The sequence below is a fragment of the Mesoplodon densirostris genome, chromosome 5 (assembly GCF_025265405.1).
Source record: "Mesoplodon densirostris isolate mMesDen1 chromosome 5, mMesDen1 primary haplotype, whole genome shotgun sequence".
Taxonomy (NCBI): Eukaryota; Metazoa; Chordata; class Mammalia; order Artiodactyla; family Ziphiidae; genus Mesoplodon; species Mesoplodon densirostris.
In genome coordinates this window covers 1,198,706-1,220,570 of record NC_082665.1, presented here as the reverse complement: position 1 = coordinate 1,220,570, position 21,865 = coordinate 1,198,706, and the positions used below count along the sequence as shown (strand labels likewise).

The window sequence follows — 21,865 nt, the reverse complement described above, 5'->3', positions numbered from 1 at the left end:
ATTAAGAGGTACAAACTACTAGGTATAAAATAAGCCATAAGGATATATTGTACAACATAGGGGTATAGCCAAGAGTCTGTAACTCTAAATGGAGTATAACCTTTAAAACTGTGAATCACTGTATTGTACACCTGTAACTTATATGATCTTACACATCATCTATACTTCAGTAAAAAAAAGAAACCTTTTAGCTGTTACCACTTCCAGCCCTAACCAATCACTAATCTACTTTCTATAGATTTCCCTATTCTGTCTATTTCATGTAAATGGCATCATCTATATGTGACCTTTTGTGTGTGACTTCTTTCACTTGAACGTCATGTGTTCAAGCTTCATCCATGTCGTGGCGTGTGTCAGGACTTCAGTCCTTTTGGTGGCTAAGTCACACTCCAAAGTGTGGATGGACCCCCTTGTGTATCTCTTCACCAGCTGGGGAACACTTGTATTGTTCCACCTTTTGGGTGAAGTAAATAGTGCTGTTGTAAACATTTGTGTACAAGATTTTGTGTGGACGTATGCTTTCATTTCTCTTGGTATGTATCTAGAATGGAACTTCTGGGGCATAAGGTATCTCTGCTTGAATGATTATTCAAGGAACTGCCAGACTATTTTCCAAAGCATCTGCCGCATCTTATACTCCGGCCAGGAGAGGATAAGGGTTGTGACTTCCCCACATCTTGCCAGCACTTGTGATTATGTTTTTGATTCTAGCCATCTTAGTGGGTGTGAAGTGTATCTCGTTGTAGTTTCCATTGTGGTTTCCATTTGCATTTCCCAGATGACTGGTGTTATTAAGCACCTTTTCATGTGCCTGTTGGCCATTTGTATGTCTTTTTTTTTGGATGTGGACTACTTTTAAAGTCTTTATTGAATTTGTTACAGTATTGCTTCTGTTTTTTGTTTTGGTTTTTTGGCCTCGAGGCATGTGGGATCTTAGCTTCCCGACCAGGGATCGAACCTGCACCCCCTGCACTGGAAGGCGAAGTCTTAACCACTGGACCGCCAGGGAAGTCCCCATTTGTATGTCTTCAGTGGAGAAATGTCTATTCAGATTCTTTGCCAATTTAAAAAAATTGGATTGTCTTCTTATTGTTGGGTTGTAGGAGTTCTTTTTATATTCTAGATACACATCTCTTATTGGGTATGTGATTTGCAGATATTTTCTTCCATTCTGTGGGTTGTCTTTTCACTTTCTTGTGTTCTTTGAAGCACAAAAGTTTTCAATTTTGATGAAGTCCAATTTATCTATGTTTTTTCTCTTGTTGCTCAGACTTTTGGTGTCATATCTAGGAATCCTTTGCCAAATCCTAGGTCATGAAGATTTATTCTATGTTTTCTACTAAGAGTTTTATAGTTTTAGTTCTTATATTTAGGTCTTTGATCCATTTTAAGCTAATTTTTGTATATGGTGTGAGGTAAGGGTTCAACTGCATTCTTTTGCCTGTGGCTGTCCAGTTGTCCCAGCATCATTTGTTGAAAATACTATTCTTTCCCCACTGAATAGTTTTGGCAACCTTGTCAAAAGTCAGTTGACCATAGATGCGTGAGTTTATTTCAGAGCTCTCAATTCTGTTTCACTCATCTATCTGCCTGTCTTTGTTCCAGTACCCTGCTGTCTTGGTTACTTAGCATTATAAAAGGTTTTAAGTAGGGAAACGTGATTCCTCCAGTTTTGTTCTAACCCTACACAATGTTCTAACCCAATACTGTGAACAATTGTATTTTAACAAATTATATAACTTAGATGAAATCAACAAATTCCTAGAAAGACATAAACTACTGAAATTCAATAAGAAATAGACTATTTGAATATATCTATAACAAATGAAAAGATTGAATTAGTAATCCCAAAACTTCCCATAAAGAAAAGACCAGCTTCACTGCTGAATTTTACCAAACATTTAAAGAAAAATTAAAACCAGTTCTTCACAAACTCTTTCAAATGATAAGAGAGGGGGGAACATTTCCCAGCTCATTTTATGAGGCCAGTATTACCTGGATACCAAAACCATACAGATATCACAAACACAAAAAACTACAGTCCAGTGTTTCTTTCAACACAAAAATCCTTAAAATACTAGCAAACCAAATTCAGCCACATAGAAAAAGAATTATACATCATGACCCAGTGGGCTTTATCCCAGGAATGCAAGTTTGGTTTAATGTCTGAAAATTAATGTAATACATCAAATCAACAGAATAAAAAATAAAAATCACATGATCATCTCAATAGACACAGAAAAGGCATTAGAGAAAATCCAACACCCTTCCGTGATAAGAACATTAAAAAAACTAGGAAAAGAAGGGAACTTTCTCAAGCCAATAAAAGGCATTTCGAAAAACCCATACCTAACATCGAACTTACTGGTGAGAGGCTGGACGCTCCCCCCAAGATTGGGGACAAGACAAGGACACCCCCTCTCACCACTTCTATTCAGTGTTGTACTCTATTCACAGATGACGTGATCTTATATGTGTCAAGTCCTAAGGAATCTGCTAAAAAACTGTTACAACTAACAAATAAATTCAGCAAGGTTGTAGGATACAAGCTCAATATAAAATAACCAATTGTATTTCTCGATAACTTGCAATGAACAATCCAAAAATGAAATTGAGAAAAAATTCCATTTACAAAAGCATCAAAAAGAGTAAAATAGTTAGGAATAAATTTAACAAAGAAGTGCAAAATGTATACTCTGAAAACTTAAAAAAACAACATAGAGAGAAGTTAAGGAAAAGCATCCCATGTTCACGAATTGGAAGACTTAATATCGTTAAGATGGCATCCCTCCCGCAAACAACCTCCGGCCAGTACAGCTCCGACCCGATCCCAGATGATGCCTTTGTAGGAACTGGCAAACCGATCCTAATATCCATACGGAATTTCAAGGCACCCAGAATAACACTCTTGAAAAAAGAAGAAAAAAGGAGAATAACCCCTCGGTTCTTAAAGGGGTTTTTAGAGCCTGTAAATGTATCTGCTTTGCCTTGGGGTGTAGCCTGGATGATTCCTGTAGAGTCTAAAACCTGACTGAGAGAAACACGTTTAGATCTTTGTTTTGTGAAAGTGAACCTAAAAGACGCCAAGTCAGAGAAATCAGTGACTTTGCTGCCCGCTGGGCGCTCAGGGAAGGCGGGAGCCACTCCCAGCTGTGTGGCGACCTGCCAGGGGCTTTTGAAGGCTCGGCAGGGATAACACCCACGTGTGGCCCCGGGGACGGGACGTGCCTGGAAAGCAGTTCTTACCACCCTCCGCTGCGTCACCTGCCTTTCCAGAGACAAAGCTGGTGGAGAGAACGTTCCAGGCGGACACAGGAGGAGAGCTTCACTTTCCCCATGAAGTTCTCTCATGGGAACGTCTCAAACCTGCAGAAAAGTCGGAAGGACAGTGTGGGGTTTGCTCACGTACTTCCTTCACCGCGGTTCCCCTCGGTCTCCAGGTCTGTCCCTGTCTGTACCCAGGGCCGTGCACACCTGCACACCGTGTCCACGTGTGCATCCACACTCACATCCCCGTGCAGGTGCACACGCTCCTTGGGGATGTGAGCACTGCATCCTGACTCGTGTCCTGCTCTTCGCGTGCGCCTCCTGTCCACCTGTTCTCTATCACACAGGCCACATTCAAGGGTCCTCCGGGTCCCAATAGCGTCCTTTATGAAGCTGGCCCCTGTCTCTGCCCGGCGGCCCTGGGAGCATCGAGGAACCACGTGGCGCTCGATGGCCGTGGCCCCTCAGCCCGTTAGTTTAGAGCCGCCCCCTGTGCCTCATCTTTCCTGACGTGGATGTTTCTGGGGAGTCTGCCGCTGTCCCGTGAAACGCCCTGTCTGACTCGTCCAGCTGTTTCCTCGTGTTTGGATTAAGGCTTCAGCTGCACACCCTGGACAGGCAACCGCGTGTGCCCCGCGTGGCCTTCCCTAGGGAGGTGGGAGGGAGTGGGTGTCTGGCGGTCATTGGGTGGCCCCGGGGAGGCACCTTTTCCCCGAGATGTGTCGACATCTTGAGAATCTCTGCTCCCAGCCACCTCTCACGTCCACTGCCGACCCCTCCAGCCGGGGGTCTCCACCTGCCACGCTCGCCTCCCCAAGGGCCGGCTCCGTGGGGGCCGGAGGGTCCCCTGTGTTCTGTCACCGCAGACCAGTGGTGGGGCTGTGGGAGCAGTGCGCCCAGCTGAGTGCGGGGCGACGCTTGGTGTTGATCTGGGATCCAGAGGGTTCCCGTGGGCTCTGCTGTTACCGTAGAGGAGTCTGGGTTTGGGCCGGGACAGCCTCCTTCCCACCTCCCCTGCCCGCTGTGCCCAGGCAGTGGGGCCTCGGCCCTCGCGGGAGCTGGGGGCTCAGCTGAGGGCATGCACCTGGCGACCTGAACCCGGGTCTCCACTCTCCCACACTGGGATGAAGTGGGTTAAAGGACACCTGAGGGCGGAGGGGGAGGGCTGGACAGCCTGGTGGTTAAAGATTAGATGGTGTCGCAACATATCCGCTGCCCACGGTCCTCATGTCTGTGTGCTCGGCTCTCACTGGCGGTGTGGCCAGGCGGGTCCTTGGGTGACCGACACCCGAGGGGAGGGGAGGCACCCGTGGGCCTTGACCTGTAGCCCTGGCTGCCCGGCCACCTTGTGCCACTTAATCTTCACAGCAACCTGAGGGCGGGCAGTGGCCACAAGGAGAGGCCCGGCCAGTGCAAGAACCTGGCCAGCAGTCATTCCACGTAGAGCTTGTCATCAGCAGGCCCAGCAGCAGGGCCTTCAATGGGCATCTCAAGAGCTGTGGCCTTTCTCACTGTGGCTCAAAAAAGTCACCATGAAACACAGGCTTGGGGCAGAACATTTGGACAATTATAAACAGAAAGATGAGCAGGTGTGTTCCATTCTGGAAGGGCTGTAAACGTGTCCACAACGCACGGGTCTTTTTATTTTTAATTTTTAAATATTATTTATTTATTTTTGGCTGCGTTGCTGCACGTGGGCTTTCTCTAGTTGTGGCGAGCGGGGGCAACTGTTCCTTGTGGTGCGTGGGCTTCTCATAGCGGTGGCTTCTCTTGTTGCGGAGCACGGGCTCTAGGTGCACGGGCTTCAGTAGTTGTGGCACGCGGGCTCAGTAGTTGTGGAGCACGGGCTCTAGAGTGCAGGCTCAGTAGTTGTGGCACACGGGCTTAGCTGCTCCGTGGCATGTGGGGTCTTCCCGGACTAGGGCTCGAACCCGTGTCCCCTGCATCGGCAGACGGATTCTTTACCACTGTGCCACCAGGGAAGCCCCCACAATGTACGGGTCTTCACTGGACGTGCTGCCACCCTGGGGGCTGTCCCCAGCACTGGATGCTGGGACTGTGGTTTCCCAGGCCTGCTTATTGGAGAGCGGGGACACCTGCCTGGGCTGGCCAGCTCCTCGCAGGCCCACGCGTCTTGAATGGCCTCTAGTATCTGGTCCTCGGGGGAGGAGCAGGAGAGGTGACCCTGGGTGACCTGAGGAGGGGTCCCTGCAGGACGCTGCTGGCCTGGGGAGGCTGGGGGCGGGGACGGGCCGAGGGATGGGCTGAACAGAGGAATCAGGGCCAGTCTTTGGGCCATGTGTGGGCAGCCGCAGGCAGACCCCCCCGGAGGGGCCCAGGAGAGACCCCGCCGCGGGCCCAGGATGGCTGAGGCCCCAGTAGCAGCATCCCTGAGCCCCGGGCAGATGAGGCCGTCCTCTGAGCTCACAGCCTGAGGCCTCAGTCCTGGACGCGCTCTCCGCTGTGTTCCTCGGACTTGCTCTGCTCACGTGAGGGTGTTTTGTGCTTTTGAAAAAATGAAAATAAAAGACCACATTGTTCAGGAATCCAAACCAGAAGGGCCACACGGAACACAGCGCAGGGCAGGGCTGGAGGCGGGGCTGGAGGCGGACCAGAGGGGGGTCCGGAGGCGGGCGGGTCTCCCCGCAGCAGGAGGGCAGAACCTTCGGGAAGTTTAGGGTGCTGGGTCCTCTCGGAAGGAGCCGGCCCCTCGCCCCCCCACCTCCGCCCGTGCTTGTAGGGGGAGTGATCCTGAGCCAGAGAGACCCGTCTGATGAGGCCGGCGCCCGGGTGCCCGTGGGGAGGCCGAGGCAGGTGTTTGAGGGAGCGGCTTAGACATTTGCGGCTTTGGGACGTCATTCCGAGAACGTGCAAACCTTGGCTAACAAGTTAGCAAGTCCTAACCCCCGTCCCCGAGTAATGCAGACCCCAGGGGGTGGCCAGCAAACCCTGGCCTGGCAGGACTTTCTTGCAGCCTCCCTGGCGTCCAGGAACCCAGAGACAGTTGTGTGCACGGGAGTGAGTGGACGCATGTGGGCACAGATCCAAGATGTGTGCACACGTGTGTGTACACAGACATGCACATGCACGCACACAGAGACGTGATCACACACCCATCAGAGAGACACAAACACACACCTATAGACGCACGTGCACCCGTGCACCTGGCGAGCCCTGGGGTGAATTAACGGGTGAAGGTGTTCGCTGGCTTGGGCCACGAGCCGCTGTGTGTGTCGTGGGTGGAGGAGGGGGGGGCCTTCCAGGAAGGCGGCGTGGGAGGAGTGCGGGCGCGAGGGGAGAAGGGGCATCGGTAATCCACCCAAAGCTTTGCTAGGGGTTACCTGGCACCTACAAGGCATCTACAGGAGTTGTGGCCAGTTCATTCCCAAGAAAGAGAAAGCCTCCTGGTTATTGCCAGTGCCACCCGCATGTCTCCTCTGGGTCCAGAATTCTCTTCTATAATTTAAATTACCCTTGTTGTGTTGGATAGTATCCAGGAGCCTTCAGACAGAAATCCGATGTCCTCCAGGGGAGTTTTCAGCCACCAGAGACAGTTCTGCAGGCATGGGGAGGGCTGGGTGGGAGGAGGAACCCACCCACGCAGGAGAACTTGCCTTAAGTCAGGGACGCAGCATGAAATGTGAGTACAGGTGGACACCAGGTTAACAAAGCACAGAAGCTACCACACCATCGAGGGGTGGGGCGTCGTCACCAAGGCAGGATCCAAGGCAAGAACAGCGAGCCCTGTCTGGGAGCCGCAGGACAGCAAGCACAGGGGATGGGGTCTTGAGGGATGTGTAAGAGTTTGCCAGATGGAGACCACAGCAGCAGTTGTGCTGTCATTGGCTTTTGGTCCTGGACCTGGTGAATTCCCAGCTCACCAGGAGTTCCTGGATCCCGGTCATTCCTGAACTGGGTGCTGGGGGCCCAGGGCTCCTTGCATGGGCAGGACTTGTCGTGGGTCCTCAGAGGACGGCACTCTGGGCAGCTGTGGGCTTTTCCCCTTCTGGGCACCTGTATGTGGTCAGAGGGTCCTCCAGGGGGCCGCTCTGGGAGCTTAGATCAATGCATGCGTCTTCTCGGATGCATCTCAGCCTTCCCCAGAGGCCATCCCACCTGGGTGCCGAGCTGCTGCCTGCTTCTGAGTTTTGAGCCCAGCTGGCTGGTGGCAGGCAGTGGCGAGCCCACGCATGGGTCTATGGACATCGAGGCCACTTCCTGGTGGGGCAGTGCCCTCAGGGTCCTCCAGGGCCAGGTAGATGCTCAGACTCCTGGAACTCTCGTGGTCAAACTTGGCTGGAGGGCCCGGGACAGAGCTCAGCTCCTTCGGGGGAGGGCCAGTCCTCAGGGCAGAGGGACCTTTAGCCTCAGGCCCCACGGGAGGTGGCTTCTTGGCCAGGGTCCCACGAGGGGCCTGCCCCGCACGGAGTCACTGCATGCAGGGAGCCCCCGCGATGGCTTCCAAGGGGCTGGCCTCTCAGGCGCCACTGTCCCCACCGACACCAGTGCCCAGGTTACCAGGGGATGACTAGAGAGTGACCCAAGGTCATAGGAGCCCAGGAAGGCTTTAGATGTTGCTGAGCAGCCCGTGGTCAGCTGGACAGCCCTTTGCCGGCTGTTCTCCTAAGTGAAACCCGAAGGGAGACCACAGACCCTTGAGGGCGACGAAGGGGCCCACGGGGTCCCAGGATGCTCTGGGCTCCACGGGGACCCACCCGTCTGCACATGCTGCCTGGGGGTGTGTGATTAGGGGCTGGTTTGTTTCCTGAGCTCCCCGTGAAGTAACTGAGGACATGGCCTCCGTGCTCCTTGTCAGGAGCGGCTGGGAACCCTGGGCAGGGCACACAGGGTGGGGGAGTGGGGGGTCCACTTCAGCCCCGAGGCGATGGGGCGAGTGCCCTTGAGACCTGGGCCTCTGCTCTCTAATCTGGCCTGAGGAGCCGCAGGGAAGCTGGCCAAGTCCCCGCCAGGAAGGAGGCTGGGACCCGGGAAACTGGGCCCCGGGGCTGCTCTGGGTGGAGGGCTGGGAGGGCCAGAGGAGAGGCTGTGCTCCCTAGTTCTGACTGGGCAGCACCGAGGCACCACGAAACGTCTCAGATTTCACAGAAATGCCTCTGTGATACCCTGAGCGGTGGGCAGAGGGGGGAAAGGCCAGGTCACCGCTGGGGGCTGGTGAGGGCATGTTGGCCTGGACGCGCCCGCCTGTGCACCCCTCAGCGTCTCGTCCGCTCCCTCTCCCTCAAGAGCATGAGGATGAATGGGTGGGGGCATGACCAGGGACCAAGGGACCACTCTGTACACGGTGGGGGGCGCATCTGCAGGGGCCACCTTACCTGGGGGGCCTGGGTCGTTCCTCAGCACAGCGTTTGTGGCGATTCTGAGGAGGGCTGAGGGCGCTCTGGGCCCGGCCTTGGAGAGCAACGTGCTTCAGAAACAAGTCACCTGACCCAGTGGGCTTTCAGATGGGTTCCCTCGAAACCCATTTTCCCCTCCGTCTCCATCCCCATGAGTGATGGGAGATGATCCAGCCTCCACAAAGAGCACAGACGCCATAGGGACCAGTGCTGACAGGACCCTGCGCACGGATGGACCAGAGCCCTGGGCCTGGGCGGGGGTCCTGTTGCAGCCGCAGCCTGCTGGGGGAGCCTGGTCTACACCTCAGGCTTTCTGAATGCTGCAGTGTCCGTGTGAGTGTGCATGTGAGTGTGTGCACATGTGGGGCTACGCACGTGTGTGTGTGTGCATGTGCACATGTGTGCACACGTGCATGCGATCCTGTGCACGTGTGGGCACGTGTGGGCACATGTGTGCAGGGAGCCTCACGGACCAGCACCTCGGCAGGTTGCTTCCTGATGGGAGCCAAGTCCTGGGCAGAGCTGTGCTGACGTTTTCCAGAGAAGGTGGACGTGTGACGTTCTAGGAGTGCCGGGGAGTGACTGCGGCCCCCAGAAGGTGGGCAGGAAGGGTGAGGCCTGGAGCGGGGAGGGCGGGGGCTGCCCACTGGGTGGTGGTGTGTCGCTCACTGCACTGGGGTCACAGCTACCCTCCCCCTTTGCCCCGCGGTTCCGCGTTCCTGGCTGTCCCGGGAAGCGTGAGTTGAGCGAGTGAATGCAGGGCTGGGGGCTGGCGAGTGGCCCCCAGGGAGTCACTGAGGGCACGGGGCCGTCGGGGGACAAGGGCGGCCCCACCCTGATGGGCTCAGGGGTTCTGCCTCAAAAGGGCCCAGGGTCCCTCTCCGGGACGTGCTTGGAGAAGGGGAAGGGCCTTTGGAATATCTGCCCTGAGATCTTCCAGAGACTTTTAGGCATAAAATCACATTAGCGGCAGTGACTAGCAAGAGACTGTTCTCTAGGCGTTTCTAAGAATTCTGGGATGGATGGTGGGACCCAGATTTGGCTTACAGGGAGAGGGGACCCGCTGTTCAGCTGTCCTGAAACGTGGGTTCTGATCCCAAGCAGCCCAGCTCTGCCCTTTGGCCCATGCTCGTCGACGGCATCCTCGGCATCCTGAGCTGGGGTCCCTGCCACACCCTGGAGAGGACGGGCTTCCAAGGGGACTCAGACAGAAGGGGTGTCTGGCATGCAGGGCACGCGTGGGGTCTAGCGTGGAACGTGTGGTGAGACCCGTGCGTGTGTGTGTGGATGTGTGAGGGTGCATGTGATGATGTGAGCCTGCGGGAGGGAACACATGTGTTTGTACAAGCGAGTGTCGGGCGTGTGCAGGCGTGTGTGTGTGTGTGTGTGTGTGTGTAGAGACCGCCTGGGTTCCACTCGGGACCCCCCTCTCCTGGGCCGTGACCCAGAGCTTCTGGTCTCCGGGCCGAGGTTTCCTCACCACGCGGTGTGCCTGCCACAGCGAAGGCGTGAGCTGGGTCCCTGCAGGCGCCAGGTGGGGAGGGAGCAGCTATCGTCCAGGTCAGACACCCGCACAGGCTGCGAGTCCCAGGCAAGGCTGCTGCCGGTGCCCGGGCCTTCTCCCCAAACCCCAAAGCAGGAGCTGGCAGGACTTCAGGCCATGGGGCAGCATCCGATAGTGTTTTGGACAGAGGGATTGTGTCGTCTGAAGTTTTATGAAGGGAAGGAGTCGGGGCTCGGTGGGAAAAGTCCAGCTGCAGGCCGGCCAGGCTAACCCGGCCTCCGGAGCGGTCCGCAGAGTGGGACACCCCCGGAAGGGGCGCCCAGTGATGTCTGGAGGAGGCTGGCGCCCGGGGGCTGCGTGAAGGGCTTATCCCCCAGTCACCCACCCTGCACACGGGCTGAGCTCTGAGGTGTGGGAGTGGCAGGGGGGACCTCTGTCTGTCTGTCTGTCTGTGTACCGTTGGTCTCACGGAGTCCCTAATCTTCCTCTGCCTTTTGCCGCTTCCCAACTGCTGTGCTCGGTCCCTTTGGAGCAATTCTCAGGAGTTCATCAGCAACTCCCCCAGGCCTCAGCTAAGCGCTGATGAGAACTCGGACACTGGCAGGGTCAGCCGGGGAGCGCGGTACCGGCCCGTGAGACAGAAGGCTGGTGCGTCTGAGCAGGTTTTAAGAGCGAAAGCTGGGGGGAGGGCGGCCGGGCGTCTGTTGGGGGACAGAGCTGGGCAGGCTGCGAAACAGGTGACTTGAGCAGGCCCCAGGGGACTGGACGCTGTCATCTCAGGGCAGCAGCTGCAACAGAAGGATGGACTCACAGCGAATCCAGTGGTTTCTAAGCTCCAGCTTTGCCCCAGAGCCGTGGCTTGAGGCCAGGCTTCCAGGCTGTTCTCAGTCAGAGAAGCTCCAAGTGCAGAGCATCGTGGGCACGGGGTGGGGGCAGGGGCTGTACCCCGGTGTCCTGAGGCTCCCAACCACGCGCAGGACGGACGCCCCGAGGACCTGAGCCTGGCGCTTTCTCTTGGGTCTGGGCTCTGCAGGCTGCAGGGCGAGGAGGAGGGTCCTTCCCAAAGCTCCAGAGCACCCAGGAGCACCCCCGCCCTGGAGGGGACCGCGGGGTGCTGGCCCGGAGCCCACGCGTGCCCACGCTCCAGAGCAGGGAGTCGCGGCAGTCTGGGAGGGCCGGGGGAGGGAGCTGGGAAGTCCTCCGACTGCTCTGTCACTGCCGCCCTTGGCCTCTGGTGGAGGGAGCGTCTGTGGCTGCTTCTAGGTGTAAGGCGTTTTCCAGGGGGCCTGTCACCTTGGGTAGAGGCGCGCGACCGTCTGTTTCCCTCCTTGAGAGCAGGGAGGCGGGAGGGGGAGGGGAGCTGGCCGTGGGCCCGGGGGCGGGGGCGGGGGCGGGGGCGGAGGCGGGGGCGGGGGCGGGCGGGCCCTCCTCGGGACAGCAGAGGCCGCCCGCTGCTCCGTGGTGCGCACAGCCTGATGGCTCCGGAGCCCCGCGGCCACCGCGGCCACTGTGGCCTGCTGCTGCTGCTGCTCGTCTGCTGCTTCACGTCCGCCCGGGCCGACCTGATGTCCTGGCTGTGGCCCGCTGGCACTGCCGGGTCCACGGTCACACTGGCCTCTAAGCCCCTGGGCAGCTCACCTGTGCGGCCCACAGAGGACACCTCACCTGTGCGGCCCACAGAGGACACCACCACGCACGTGGCCCCCCAGGATGACCCCACCCAGCAGTGGAAAGCCCTTGCCAGCCCCGAGCCGCCTCTGGAGAGGCCGGAGGTGGGCCAGGGCCAGGCCACCGCTGTCCCCTCGGCGGCCTCCACTGTGAGCCCAGACACAAAGGAGGAGAACATTGCCGGCGTCGGAGCCAAGATCCTCAACGTGGCTCTGGGCATCCGGAGCTTTGTCCAGCTGTGGGACGACACCACCCCCACCAATAGCTCCACCAGGGCAGGGACGCCAGGCCCGGAGAACCCCACGGACCCCCTCACCACCCCTGGACCCTCCAGCGGCCCCCAGGATGATGGGACCACTCTCTGGCTGAGCACTGGGGCCCTGAGCTCTCCGGACACCCAGAGGACCGAGGCCGGCACCCTGCCAGCGCCCACCCAGCCGCCGCCCTCCCCGGACAGGCCCCGGGCCCTGCTCGGGGAGCCTGCAGTAACACCGCCATCCTCAGGTAGAGCTTCTATGTCCTCCTGGCGGGCCGGGGCCCCTCCCCAGGGAAGCCGGCCGCCCCCGGGGTGGCCCCAGGAGCTGGACAGCGAGGGACTCTTGCCCGCGGCAGCCCGTCCCGGCCAGCAGCACCGACGCCCTGATAATCGCACGCACACGCCTCCTCCGCTTGCCCTGGTGACGGGCTCCCCGGGAGCGCACGCTGCCCCCTGGGCTCTCTCCTCTCACCCCTCCAAGCTGTCTCATGCCGCACTCTTGGCTCTAAGTGGGGACAGGGGTGCTTGGGTTCCCCACGTGGCTAATCCTGCGGGGCCTGGTCTCGCTGACAACTCCTCACTGCTGGGGGCTGCCGGCCGCTGCCTGCCCCTGCTGCCCTCCCTGGCGCTCTGCGGCCACCTGGGCATCGGGCGCTTCTGGCTGCCCAACCACCTCCAGCACGCGAGCGGCGAGGAGGTACAGGCCGCGGTCCGGGCCTGGGGGGCGCTGCTCCAGACCCACTGTCACCGCTTCCTGGCCTGGTTCTTCTGCCTGCTGCTGGCACCCCCCTGTGGCCCCGGTGCCCTGCCCGGCCCGCCGCCCTGCCGCCAGTTCTGCGAGGCCCTGGAGGACGCGTGCTGGAGCCACCTGGACGGGCGCGGGCTGCCGTTCCCCTGTGCCTCGCTCCCGGCCCGCGAGGACGGGCGCTGCGTGTTCATTGGGCCGCCTGCAGGTAACGGCCGGCCCGCCGCCCGCCTTCCCGTCGGTCCAGCTGGGCAAGCGCCCTCGGGAGGCTGGACAGCGTGCGCTGCTTCCTTTGGGGGGCAGGCTGAGGCCTGGGGAGGCCGAGAGGCGTGCTCGAGACCAGAGGTTCTGTGCGTGACGGCAGGTCCCCCATGCCCTGAGGTCGCCTGCCACACGCCTGTTGCAGAGGGGGAACCAAGGCACAGGACGGCGACAGGAGTTCCCACCGAATTCTGCCCGCTGCTCCCAGCCACTGTGCCCAGCCTGCACGGTCGAGGGGGTGGAAGGGACGGGGGAGCTTGCTGCTCTTAAGGTCGAGAGGTCTTGACCATCTAGCGGCCAGTGAGTCTGTGGGGCTCACGGGGGCCCCCCAGCTGGTCCGTGAGCTCCAGAGCCTCTCCACCCCGGGGCAGCAAAAGGGCCACTCCCTCCTGGGGGCCACATCCCCCCACATGGACTCGCCCCATCACCACGTGGCTGGTAGGGGAGAGGGACGGGCCACTGCAGCCTCCTAGGGCCCACCAGCTGCCTCTGCATCCTTGGTGTGGCTGGGCCCCTGAGCGGAGCCTGCTGCCCGTTTGCACTTGCGGGCCCATCCGTGCCCTGCTGTGTGTGTACTGGTAACCCCCACCCCGACCGTGGTGCCATGGGGAGCAGCCTTGACCCACTCATTGGTCTCTGAAGTCATTGGGCTTTGGAGCTGGGCTAGCGGGGGTGAACCACCTGCGCTGGACCCCGAGAGGGGGTGTCACTCTGCTGGGCCCCTGAGGGATGTGCATGGGCGATTCCCTGGCCAGGCCTGGGATGCAGCAAGGAGGTGGCTGCTGGTGCCCAGGCCGCGGCAGGGCAGGAACCAGTGCCCATGACGGGTGGTGCCCACCCCCAGGAAGAAGCAAAGCAAGGGCTGGGAAGGAGAGGGAGGCGGGACCATGGCCTCTGCAGACAGACGGATGGGGACGCTGCTTGAGGGGGGACGGTGGCTGAGCCCTGCGTGTGAGCAGGATGGCCAGGAGGGTGTCCGAGGAACAGCCCGGGCAGGGTCCTCTCTGGGAGGGCCTGGCGCATGAGGAGCCCATGGGCCCTGTCCCTGAGGGCGGGGCCGAGGGCGGGGGCAGGGGCCTGCCCGGGCTGTTGGCCCGGAGGACATCGACCTCACGCCGAGGGCGGGGGCTTCAGTGAGCTGCGTGCCCCTCACCCTCCACGCCGTCAGTGCCCGGTACACCCGACGCTGGGCCAGCCCGGGCCCCTCCAGCCTCTGTGCCGCGTCCCCCAGCCAGCCTTGCCCTGTCCTCAACCACGCGCGTGGGGCAGGGGCAGCACCGCAGGGAGGTGTCCTGCCAGGAGGGTCCCCGGGGCCACGCAAAGGCCCACCTCCACGGGGCAGGGGCGGGGAGCGGGGACGGGCCAGGCCTGCCCGCTCAGAGCCCTGGGCACACACATCCTGCTGCTGGGCCCAGGTCCCGTTTGGGTTGGGGGTTCAGCCACGGTGGGTCCGGGGCCGAGGACCGGTGCAGCATGGGCCTCGTGCCGACAGGGCCCAGGCAGGGCTGCACGGGGTGTGGAATTTCCTTGACCGCAGCTGGCCCGGTCTGGGGAGCGGCCTCAAGGGGACTTCTCACTGGGCGTGGGCCGCGGCCTGAGGCCGTGTTCAAAGCAGGAGCCTGCGGGATTCTTCTGTCGGCTGCTTGGACGTCCACCACACCAGGGACCCTGCTGGCTGTGGCCTGGCCGGGGGTGTCCCACGGGGCCAGGGCTGGAGTGCCCTTCCCCTCCTCTGCCCCCTGCCAGTCCCTTGGGCCAGCCCTGTGTGCAGTGGGGGAGGGGCAGGCGGAGGGGGGAGGCCTGGCCGGGGAGGGCGGCCCTGGGATGAAACTGGCTCTGGCCAAGTGAGGTCCTGGGGCTGCTTGTGCCGCCCGTGGGGCGGGGTGGGCGAGGCCCGAGCCGCGGGCGCTGCCTCCTTCCCAGGCCCCAGCAGAGCTGCCCGCAGGGGCCCCGCAGCCCCGCGGTACCACCACTTGCGTCCCTGCTCTCAAGTGTGTCCTGCAGGGCGGTGGCGGACCCCAGGACAGACGGGCACCCTCACCTCACAGTGGCCGGTGGGGCGTGGGTGGGTGCACAGCAGCCTGAGGCCGTGGCCCTGTCCAGCCCATCACAGCGCCTCCCCCTGGACCTGCTTCCTCCCTGGCGCCAGCTGGCGGCTGGGGGGATGCGCGGCCAGCGGTGTGGGGCTCGGGGAGGTGGTTGGGAGGGACCCCCATGCGGGGCCCCCAGCACCGTGTGGCCAGGAGGGGAGGGGAGGGCGGCTGCCTCCACCAAGGCCCCGCAGCTCCGTCGGTGTCTGCGGTCAGGCTGGGCCCCCGAGCCGTGCCCGCCCCCTGCCTGGCAGACCGGGCGGGTCCATGGTGGGCCGTGTGTGTCCCGGCACCCCCCCCTCCCTGTGGTGTCGTGGGCAGAGCGCTCTGTTCGGGAGGGGCTCTTGTCCCCAGAACTCAAGGCCCCAGAGATTGGGGAGTGAGTCCTCCACACAGGGGCGGGTGGGGCACTGTCCGTCCCAGGTCCTCCCGGGTCCCTGCTGGGTGGGCCAGCGGGGGGGGGGCTGACCCCTGGGAGCGAGGACGGAGCTGGGGTCGGGGAGGGGGCGCCTGCGGTGTCGGGGGAGGCCCCGCTGAAAGGGGCAGGTTCTGCAGGGGAGCGGCCTCAGTCCCGAGGAGGGAGAGTGCTGAGTGGCCATCGCCCAGAGCGGGCCTTCCTCCTGCCACCGTGCATGTGTTGGCCCAGGGCCACCTGCACCTGCCTCTCTCGCCCCTGAGGGCCCCCCCTGCTCTCATTGTGTCCTCCGCTGCTTCTCCCTGTGTTAGATCTTCATCCCAGAGCTAGTCGTGAAGACACTCATCAAGGTCCGGGCCTCACGAGGGAGGGCCGGACACAGCTCCCTGTGCGGGGCGTCTCTGTGGATTTGCACACATGTGGTATGTGCGTGTCCTGTGGCCACCGAGACAAATGACCACAAACTCAGGGGCTCAAGTCAACACAAGTCTGTCACCTTTGGGGTCAGGAGTCTGAAATCAGTCTCTCTGGGCCAGAAGCAAGGTGTCTGCAGCGCTGCGCTCCTTCTGGGGCTCCAGGGAAGATTTGGCTTCTGTCTTCTCTAGCTTCTGGAGGCAGCTCGTGTTCTTTGTCTCACGGCCCCCCTCCACCTTCAAAGCCAGTGGTGCTGCCCGCCCTTCTCAGGCTGCGTCTCTCTGGCTCTCTGTCCTGGTGGGGAGAGGTTCTCTGCTCAGCTTGTGGTTAGATTGGATGGTCTCATCCCAAGTGCCGTCAGTGTAATCACACCTGCAAAGTCCCCTTTGCCAAGTGCAGCGACAACTCACAGGTTCCAGGCGTTGTGGGACACACATCTTTGGGGCCCATTATTCTGCTGCCATAGCGTGTGCGTGCACGTGTCTGCACCCACACGTACTTGTGAGTCCTGCTTTGTGGACGTGGGATCACGTTCTGTGCACCTGAAAGTCTCCTCTTCCTGCACAGGGTCTGGGAAGCTTCCCTGTGTCGCTGGAGGGCCAGTGGCCCCGCTCAGCCTCCCGAGTTCTTTGTTCCTCAATTGTTCACGTCGGTGTTAATGATTGGCAGCCCGAGAGCCCCTGTGCATCCCAGCTTTGGGTGCTGGGTAACACGCCCCACTTGGAATGCATAGCCTTCTTCAAAGACTCCTCGGATGCCCTTGGGCACTTTCCCTCCTAGGTCATCAGAAACATCCCCGAGGCTGTGATTGGGTGGACGTGTGCGCAGGGACTTGGGTCACCTCTCCATTTGTTTAGGATGCTTCCCAGTCCTGCATGTTTCTGAGATGTTTGTTCTCTGTGGGTTTTCTCTGTGATGCTGAGATGCGGTTCCCCAGCCCCACAGCTGTGTGGACTTGGTGACCACTGCCATGTGTGCGGAAGGGACAGGATGGACGTTCTTTGGACACGTGATCAGGTTGTCTCACTGAGGAGGTTATGTCCCATCTCAACGGGAAAGTAGGGCAGGAGAGAGACCCAGGGTCTGCATCGTGAATGAGGCCTTTCTCCCCTTTTTGCCACGCGTCCTGGGTGCACGGGGTGGTACCGGGCTCATCACATCTCGGTGTATTGTCAGAATTACCATCCCCTTTGTCCCACTTAATGCCTTTCATCTTGAATTCTGTTTTATCTGATAACAGGGTTGCAATATTTACTTACTTTTGTTATCATTTGCCTAATTTTTTTAACAGACTTTTGTTTAGAGCAGTTTTAGGCTCGTAGCAAACTTGAGGGGAAGGTCCAGAGAGTTCCCCACTGTCAACACCCCCACCAGTGGTACGTTTGTTGTTATTGATGAACCTGCCCTGGCACATCGCAATCACCCGGAGTCCAGAGTTCAGGGTTCACTCTTAGCGTTATATGTTCCCTCGTGCGTTTGACACATGTAAATGACATGTAGCCACCATTACAGTATCGCAGAGGGTGTTTTCACTGCCCCACAAACCTTCTGCACCCCACCTGTTCGTCCCTCCTCCTCGAGTCCTGGCGGCCACTGATCTTTTTACTGTCTCCATAGTTGTGCCTTTTCCAGAATGTCATGTGGTTGGACTCATACAGCCTGTAGCCTTTTCAGATTGGCTTCTTTCACTTAGAAATATGCATTCAAGTTTCTTGCATGTCTTTTCTTGACTTGATAGCTCATTTCTCTTTAGCTCTGAATACTATTCCATTGTCTGGATGGGCCACAGTTTATTTGTTCACCTGCTGAAGGACATCTTGGTTGCTTCCAGATTTTGTCAATTATGAATAAAGTTCCTAGAAACTTCCATGTGCTGGTTTTTGTGTGGACATAAGTTTTTGACTCCCAGGAACATGATTGCTGGTTCCTATAGTGAGAGTATGTTTAGTTTTGTAAGAAACCGCCAAACTGTCTTTCAAACTGGCTGCACCATTCTGCATTCCCACCAGCAGTGAATGAGAGTTCCTGTTGCTCCACATCCTCTCCAGCATTTGGTGTTGTCTATATTCCAGATTTTGGCCATTCTGGTAGGTGTATAGTGATATCTCATTGTTTTTTTATTTTACATATATATATATATATATATATATATATATATATATATATATATATATATACACACATATATATATTTTTTTGGCCGAGCCACACGGCTTGTGGGATCTTAGTTCCCCAACCAGGGATTGAACCTGTGCCCTCGGCAGTGAAAGCACCGAATCCTAACCACTGGACCGTCAGGGAATTCCCTCGTTGTTTTAATTTGCATTTTCCTGATGATAGCTGATTTGGAGCATCTTTTCAAGTCCTTAACTGCCATCTGTATATCTTCTTTGGTGAGACGTCTGTCAGATCTTTTGTCCATTTTTTAATCAGGCTGTTCATTTTCTCATTGTTGAGTTTCAAGTGTTCTTTATATATTTTGAATAACAGTCCTTTATCTGATGCGTGTTTTGCAATTTTTTCTCCCAGTCTGTGGCTTGTCTTCTCATTGTCATAACTGTGTCTTTTGGAGCACAGAAGTCCAGCTTGTCAGTTCTTTCATGAATTGTACCTTTGTATCTAAAAGGTCATTGCCAAACCCAAGGTCATCAAGAGTTTCTCCCATGTTATCTTCTAGGAGTTCTGCATTTTACCTTTAGGTCTGTGATCCATTGTGAGTTAATTTTTGTGAAGGGTGTAAGGTCTGTGTCTAGATTCTTTTTTTTTTCTAGCACCATTTGTTGAAAAGACTATCTTTTCCCCATTGTATTGCCTTTGATTTTTTTTTATTAAAGATGAGTTGACTGTATTTATGTGGGTCTATTTCTGGGCTTTCTGTTTGGTTCCATTGATCTGTTTGTCTCTCTTGCACCAATACCACAGTGTCTTGATTCCCATAGCTTATAGTAAGTCTTAAAGTCAGATACTGTCAGTCCTCCAGTTTTGTTCTTCTCCTTCAGTAGTGTGTTGGTCTTTTCCCTCTCTGTATAAACTTCAGAACTGACTTGTTTATAGCCCCAAAATAACTTGCTGGGATGTTTATTAAGATTGTACTGAATCTATAGATCACATTGGGAAGAACTGATATCTTGACATCATTGAGTCTTCCTATCCATGAACATGGAATATCTCTGCATTCATTTAGTTCTTCTTTGATTTCTTTTGTCAGAGTTTTGTAGCTTTTCTCATGTAGATCTTGTATACATATATGTCATACTTATACCTGGTATAAATATAAATATTTCATCTTGGGGTGCTAATGTAAATGGTACTGTGTTTTTAATTTCAAATTCCACTTGTTCATTGCTGGTATATAGAAAACGGTTGACTGTTGTACATTCATCTTATACCCTACAGACTTGCCATTATCACTAGTTCCAGGAGTATTTTTTGGGTAATTGTTTTGGGTTTTCTACATTTTGATTTTCATGTCATCTGCAGATTGATAGTTTTATTTCTTCCTTTCCAATCTGTGTGCTTTTATTTCCTTTGCTGGTTTTATGGCATTAGCTATGATGGTGAAAAGCGTGGAGAGAGGGGGCATCCTTGCCTTGTACCTGGTTTTAGTGGGGAAGCTTCAAGTATACCATGAAGTATGATGTCCACGGTAGGTTTTTAGTAGATAGTCTTTATCAACTTGAGGAAGTCCACCTTTATGCCTAGTTTATTAAGAGTTTTTTATCATAATGTGCATTGGAGTTTATAAAATGCTTTTTCTGCATCTAATGATAGGACCATGGGATTTTTCTTAATTCTGTTGATGTGTGACGGATTCCATTAATTGATCTTCAAATGTTGAACCAACCTTAAGTACCTGGGCTAAATCCCACTTGATCCTGGCTGGCCTGTTTGCTGAAAGGGAAACTATCTTCAACTAGCAAGTCCCCAATTCCTTGATCTGAAGCGAGTGTGGCAGACCAGAGGGCCCTGGCTTATGTAGGTGCCACCCACTGTGTTCCCAGGAATGCGTACCTCTGAGCTCCCAGAGCTTGGCTTGGGCAGTTGCTCTCTGGAGAGGTACTGGTTCCCTTCCCGAGACAGCTGGGCCAGCGCCTCTGGCCAGCACCTCCAGCACAGCAGCTGCCAGATCTGCAGGGAGGTGTGGCCACTTCCCCCGCACAAGACGCCTGTAATTGGAGAATGGAGCAGTGATCTTAGGGCTGTGGCATTCGGAGGCCTACTCCCGATGGGAACCATGGAGAATTTCATGGAGAGGGAATGGGAGAACTTTGGAAAGGAACTGCTCATGCATCTCTGGGGTCCCTGGGCTGTCCCTATAACACGCTATTGTCTTCCAGCCCAGGACGTCAACGGCTGCTGTATCTTGTGTTCTCAATTAATCTGGAAAAGTTCTAGCTGCCTGGGAGGAAGGGCGCTGCTGGGGCACATCCGTGTTTAACTTTGGGGGCAGCTGAGTTGGGACACTGGGGCCACTGGTACTCAGGCTGGTGAGGGTCCTCTTTCCTAATCTTAGAGCATCTCCCCGAGTGGACACTTGGGCCCTGGGCACTTCTGATACAAAGGGACCATATAGCAGCCACCATCTGGGTGGACAGCAGTGTCTGTCTCTGAGCAGGAAGTGACTGCTGGCCTCCCAGAGCCCAGGGTATTGGGGAAGGTCCCCTGCCCCTGTGACGGGGACCATTTACCCTGGGCAGGCGCTGAGGCAGGCCACTGTTCCATGGATGCTGCTGTCTGCACTGCCCTGGCTGTTCCCCACTTCTCATTTGCATAGGGGTCTTATCTGCAAGGGGCAGGGTGAGGCTGAGGGGGAGCCCACATTGTGGGAAGTCGGAGCCACGCAGAGATGCCGCTATCTGGGAGGGACCAGCCTGGCGGGTACCCAAAGCCCTGGTCTTTGTGTGGGCACCTCTTGTCTCTTCTCATATTTTGTTCTCAGGGTGCTCTTTGAAAGGCACGGCTTGTCCTAGGAAGTTGGGGTCCAGCTTTTCTTCCCTCTGCTTTGTCCCAGGAAGTCCCGGGTCGGCCTGACCCTGCGCTCGGGGGCCAGACTCCAGGCGCCCACCACACACTGACGCACGGACGCAGCCACGCTGTCCCCTGCACACATAGTCGAGTGTACACTGGCGGGCTCATCCGCGCCTTGGTCAGGACAGCCACACGTCAGCAGCCGCTCCTAGGAGAGCATCTCCCCGTGGACCTCATTTTGGAGGGAGACCGCGCCCAGATTACGGGGGTTCTTGAGAGAAAAGGCCTTGGGGGGGCCCTTGGCCAGACCATGGCCCCCAAGTCCCCACTCTGCCCGGCAGTGTGGGCGTTCAGGGAAGCCACTGGTGAACCGGCCTCTCCTCGCAATGGTGTTTCCCCATCCTGGGGCGGCCAGTGACCACGTCCCCTGTACAGATAGGGGACAGGTAGGCCCTGCCGCCCCCAGCCCTGGACACCCCCGGTCCCAGCGATCATCAGTCCAGGCCACTAGTGGCCCCTACACGCCCGGCAAGCAGTACTGTCCATGCTGTACCCACGGCTTGGGCGGGTCCAGGCACCGTGGCTGTGTCCCAACCTGGGCCCATGCTGCCGAGGGTGCTCCGTTTGGTGGGGGGTCGCTGACCACACGAGGAAGAGGAGGGACAAAAGCGCACGGGGTAACTGAGAGGATGGGTGGAGCGGTGTGGGGCCGAGAGTGTGAACGGGCAGTGAGGGAGGAGGCCAGGGTCGTCCATCAGGCAGCCCTGTCCAGGTCGGGCGGTTGTGTGTGGCGCCTGGTGTGGACACTGGGCAGTGAGGAGCCCCGTGAAGCAGCCACCAGCTGGTAAGACCCCCAGCAACCTGGGAGGCGGGGGTGGAGTTTGCGGTACCAAGTGTGAACAGACATGGAGACCACAGCTAAG

The 21,865-nt window shown here is 57.3% G+C and overlaps 1 protein-coding gene across 5 annotated transcripts in view; it reads left to right on the top strand.

Moving 5' to 3' along the window:
• The window catches only part of COL18A1 (collagen type XVIII alpha 1 chain), a 94,322-nt gene that overhangs the window by 34,283 nt on the left and 38,174 nt on the right, over window positions 1–21,865 (top strand). The window lies entirely within an intron of this gene.